This window comes from Hypanus sabinus, unplaced genomic scaffold (genome assembly GCF_030144855.1).
Source record: "Hypanus sabinus isolate sHypSab1 unplaced genomic scaffold, sHypSab1.hap1 scaffold_2636, whole genome shotgun sequence".
Classification (NCBI taxonomy): domain Eukaryota; kingdom Metazoa; phylum Chordata; class Chondrichthyes; order Myliobatiformes; family Dasyatidae; genus Hypanus; species Hypanus sabinus.
Genome location: NW_026780766.1, coordinates 10,371 through 15,921, shown reverse-complemented (window position 1 = coordinate 15,921; position 5,551 = coordinate 10,371). Strand labels below are relative to the sequence as shown.

Here is a 5,551-nt window from a genome sequence, read left to right as displayed (position 1 = left end):
TGACGGGACGGTGTGGAGGGTGATTCACTCTGTGTCTGACGCCGGTTTTCCACCCCCTTCAGTCTCTTACTCGGGACCTCAGTGGATTCACGTCGATTTTAACTGTGGGGGTCAATTTGCCAGAAATGGGCTTTGGTGGAGATGAGATCCGGTGCTCCAAGACTCTGCTTGTCCAACCTCCCTCAGCCTGGAGCTGAGACGCTACTGTGTCAGTGTGAGGAGTTCCGACCCACTGTTGCAGTGCACAGGGTGTGGAGGGCAATAGAAACTTCAAATAAAACTCGAGTCCGACACAAGACAGGAAGATACAGTGGTTTATTGATTTTTATGAGAAATATCAATGAAACAATGTGTGAGCTGCTAACGTGCGGTAATAAATAATCTGCTGACAGTCACACACAATTAACTGACCGGCGACAAGGGGTGACCGGTTGAATAATAACCAGTCCCGTTTCTCACCGTCACTCTGCATCGGGGAACTGATTATAAAATTATAAAACTGATTATAAAATCACACTTCAGGGCCGTGTCCGGGATCGCTGCAGATCCAGGGTCACTGCCGAGGGATTTGTCCATTTAACATCATTATATCGGCCAGGCTGCCGAATGCTCCGTCCTCAGCAAAGGGGGCAAAAGGATTCTCTCCCGGGACCATCCCCCCCACCCCGGGACACCGGTGTCCCAGACTGAACCCCGGACCCCGGGCTCTTCCTGTCCGGGTAATTCCCCGGGGAGTCACGTGGGGAGTCTCCTCCACGCACTTCCGGCGGATGCTACCCCGCCGGACAACAGGCGGAAACACGTCACTGCGGGACCGCTGCGAGCGACGCACACAGCGCGAGGCCCGAGCCGGTTCCGTTAAAACCGTTGGGAATCAGCCCCGGCGCGCGGCCGTTAAAGGGGAGGGCGGGAGTTAAAGGGGAGGGCGGGGAGTCGGCCAAATGTCCCCATCCCGCGGGCGGGGATGTTCACACATTCAGATCCACCATCAGTCCGGGTCTGGGTTCCTGTAGAGATCTCAGTTCCTTCATCCCGGTCTCACTGAACCGATTCCCCACATTCAGATGTTCACAGATCCACCATCAGTCCGGGTCTGGGTTCCTGTAGAGATCTCAGTTCCTTCATCCCGGTCTCACTGAACCGATTCACCACATTCAGATGTTCACAGATCCACCATCAGTCCGGGTCTGGGTTCCTGTAGAGATCTCAGTTCCTTCATCCCGGTCTCACTGAACCGATTCCCCACATTCAGATGTTCACAGATCCATCATCAGTCCGGGTCTGGGTTCCTGTAGAGATCTCAGTTCCTTCATCCCGGTCTCACTGAACCGATTCACCACATTCAGATGTTCACAGATCCACTCTCAGTCCGGGTCTGGGTTCCTGTAGAGATCTCAGTTCCTTCTCCCCGGTCTCACTGAACCGATTCACCACATTCAGATGTTCACAGATCCACTCTCAGTCCGGGTCTGGGTTCCTGTAGAGATCTCAGTTCCTTCATCCCGGTCTCACTGAACCGATTCCCCACATTCAGATGTTCACAGATCCACTCTCAGTCCGGGTCTGGGTTCCTGCAGAGATCTCAGTTCCTTCATCCCGGTCTCACTGAACCGATTCCCCACATTCAGATGTTCACAGATCCACCATCAGTCCGGGTCTGGGTTCCTGTAGAGTTCTCAGTTCCTTCATCCCGGTCTCACTGAACCGATTCCCCACATTCAGATGTTCACAGATCCACTCTCAGTCCGGGTCTGGGTTCCTGTAGAGATCTCAGTTCCTTCATCCCGGTCTCACTGAACCGATTCCCCACATTCAGATGTTCACAGATCCACCATCAGTCCGGGTCTGGGTTCCTGTAGAGATCTCAGTTCCTTCATCCCGGTCTCACTGAACCGATTCACCACATTCAGATGTTCATAGATCCACTCTCAGTCCGGGTCTGGGTTCCTGTAGAGATCTCAGTTCCTTCATCCCGGTCTCACTGAACCGATTCCCCACATTCAGATGTTCACAGATCCACCATCAGTCCGGGTCTGGGTTCCTGTAGAGATCTCAGTTCCTTCATCCCGGTCTCACTGAACCGATTCCCCACATTCAGATGTTCACAGATCCACCATCAGTCCGGGTCTGGGTTCCTGTAGAGATCTCAGTTCCTTCATCCCGGTCTCACTGAACCGATTCCCCACATTCAGATGTTCACAGATCCACTCTCAGTCCGGGTCTGGGTTCCTGTAGAGATCTCAGTTCCTTCATCCCGGTCTCACTGAACCGATTCCCCACATTCAGATGTTCACAGATCCACCATCAGTCCGGGTCTGGGTTCCTGTAGAGATCTCAGTTCCTTCATCCCGGTCTCACTGAACCGATTCACCACATTCAGATGTTCACAGATCCACTCTGAGTCCGGGTCTGGGTTCCTGTAGAGATCTCAGTTCCTTCATCCCGGTCTCACTGAACCGATTCCCCACATTCAGATGTTCACAGATCCACCATCAGTCCGGGTCTGGGTTCCTGTAGAGATCTCAGTTCCTTCATCCCGGTCTCACTGAACCGATTCCCCACATTCAGATGTTCACAGATCCACCATCAGTCCGGGTCTGGGTTCCTGTAGAGATCTCAGTTCCTTCATCCCGGTCTCACTGAACCGATTCCCCACATTCAGATGTTCACAGATCCACCATCAGTCCGGGTCTGGGTTCCTGTAGAGATCTCAGTTCCTTCATCCCGGTCTCACTGAACCGATTCCCCACATTCAGATGTTCACAGATCCACCATCAGTCCGGGTCTGGGTTCCTGTAGAGATCTCAGTTCCTTCATCCCGGTCTCACTGAACCGATTCCCCACATTCAGATGTTCACAGATCCACTCTCAGTCCGGGTCTGGGTTCCTGTAGAGATCTCAGTTCCTTCATCCCGGTCTCACTGAACCGATTCCCCACATTCAGATGTTCACAGATCCACCATCAGTCCGGGTCTGGGTTCCTGTAGAGATCTCAGTTCCTTCATCCCGGTCTCACTGAACCGATTCCCCACATTCAGATGTTCACAGATCCACCATCAGTCCGGGTCTGGGTTCCTGTAGAGATCTCAGTTCCTTCATCCCGGTCTCACTGAACCGATTCACCACATTCAGATGTTCACAGATCCACTCTCAGTCCGGGTCTGGGTTCCTGTAGAGATCTCAGTTCCTTCATCCCGGTCTCACTGAACCGATTCCCCACATTCAGATGTTCACAGATCCACCATCAGTCCGGGTCTGGGTTCCTGTAGAGATCTCAGTTCCTTCATCCCGGTCTCACTGAACCGATTCACCACATTCAGATGTTCACAGATCCACTCTCAGTCTGGGTCTGGGTTCCTGTAGAGATCTCAATTCCTTCCTCCCGGTCTCACTGAACTGATTCCCCGCCAGCCTGAAACAGATGGGAGAATAAAGATGAAATAAACAGATCACACAACAGTGTCAGTAACAGGGGACCGGGGTTAATGTTTCAACAACACTCACAGACAAATATCACCAGAAAACCCGCGGATCCGCTGATATTTTATCACATTGAACATTAACACAAACACTCACCGGATCCGCTCCAGAATCGGGAGGGTCAGTATGAGGCGGCGGAGAGCGGGGACAGATCGGTCTGTCAGAGAGTTTGATCCCAGGTTCAGATCCGTCAGTGATGGGTTTGTACTGAGAGCGGAGACGAGATCCTCGGCACCAGAATCTGTGAGACCGACACGGATCAGCCTGGAGATGAGAGAGAGTGAGGGTGAAGGACACAGAGAGACAGGAGACGGTACAAATCCCCAGTGTTTATCAGTAACACAATTAATGATCACATTAATGTCAGTGTCAGACACCCAGTGACTGTAAACACAATCTCCCACAGTCGGGTACTTACCACAGTGTCTGTATTTCACACTCCGGGTTCCTCAGAGTCGCAGACACCAGTTTCACTCCTGAATCCCCCAGTTTATTATTACTCAGGTCCAGCACCGTCAGTGATGGGTTTGTACTGAGAGCGGAGACGAGATCCTCGGCACCAGAATCTGTGAGACCGACATTCCCCAGCCTGGAGATGAGAGAGAGTGAGGGTGAAGGACACAGAGAGACAGGAGACGGTACAAATCCCCAGTGTTTATCAGTAACACAATTACTGATCACATTAATGTTCAGTGTCAGACACCCAGTGACTGTAAACACAATCTCCCACAGTCTGGTACTTACTCCAGTCTCTGTATTTTACACTCCGGGTTCCTCAGAGCCGCAGACACCAGTTTCACTCCTGAATCCCCCAGTTTATTACCACTCAGGTTCAGCACCGTCAGTGATGGGTTTGTACTGAGAGCGGAGACGAGATCCTCGGCACCAGAATCTGTGAGACCGACATACCCCAGCCTGGAGAAGAGAGAGAGTGAGGGTGAAGGACACAGAGAGACAGGAGACGGTACAAATCCCCGGTGTTTATCAGTAACACAATTACTGATCACATTAATGTTCAGTGTCAGACACCCAGTGACTGTAAACACAATCTCCCACAGTCTGGTACTTACCACAGTCTCTGTATTTTACACTCCGGGTTCCTCAGAGCCGCAGACACCAGTTTCACTCCTGAATCCCCCAGTTCATTATTGTTCAGACTAAACACAAACAGACAAATTGATGAACATTGTGATTAAAATCGTCCGTCTGAGGGCATTTCTCTCACCCGGATATTTCAGGGAACATTAAACCCTTCAGTAATTCACTGATCGTAGATCCCATCACTGTCAATGTCCCTCACTGCCCAGCTCCAATGAATTCACCGAATGTCAGTAATTTCGTCTGTCGGTGTGACCCTGTAAACTCCACATATTCTCTCTCATTCCCCAATGGTTAGAAAAGTGTTCCTGACGTGAGACAGTCGGAAAGGGCAGGTGTGAAGGGGAGAAGTCAAACAGTGAGGAAGATTTGAGAATCGGGAAATGTCGATGGGAGATGGAGGAAGAGACATCACCTAAGGTAAAGGATGGAAAGACACAGAAGGAAGCGGATGTGGAAGAGAAACCCCAGTAGAGGAGGGGGATGAGGAAGAGAAATCCCTCAGGAGGAAGGGGGACGGGGGAGGGGAGATACCACAGGAGAAAGGGGGACGGGGGAGGGAGATACCACAGGAGGAAGGGGGATGGGGGATGGAGATTCCACAGGAGGAAGGGGGATGGGGGAGGGGGATACCACAGGAGGAAGGGGGACGGGGGATGGAGATCCCACAGGAGGAAGGGGGACGGGGGAGGGAGATCCCACAGGAGGAAGGGGGATGGGGGAGTGAGATCCCACAGGAGAAAGGGGGACGGGGGAGGGAGATCCCACAGGAGGAAGGGGGATGGGGGAGTGAGATCCCACAGGAGAAAGGGGGACGGGGGAGGGAGATACCACAGGAGGAAGGGGGACGGGGGATGGAGATCCCACAGGAGGAAGGGGGACGGGGGAGGGAGATCCCACAGGAGGAAGGGGGATGGGGGAGTGAGATCCCACAGGAGAAAGGGGGACGGGGGAGGGAGATCCCACAGGAGGA

General features: G+C 52.5%; 1 long non-coding RNA gene across 1 annotated transcript; it reads right to left on the bottom strand.

Annotated features, from left to right (window-relative positions):
- Window positions 1–297: 297 nt before the first annotated feature.
- Window positions 298–5,073, bottom strand: LOC132388088 (uncharacterized). Its single transcript, XR_009510139.1, has 3 exons — window positions 4,551–5,073; window positions 4,225–4,395; window positions 298–3,744 (listed from the first exon to the last, which is right to left on the bottom strand). It is a non-coding gene; the product is annotated as an uncharacterized LOC132388088 (long non-coding RNA).
- Between the last annotated feature and the right edge of the window lie 478 nt (window positions 5,074–5,551).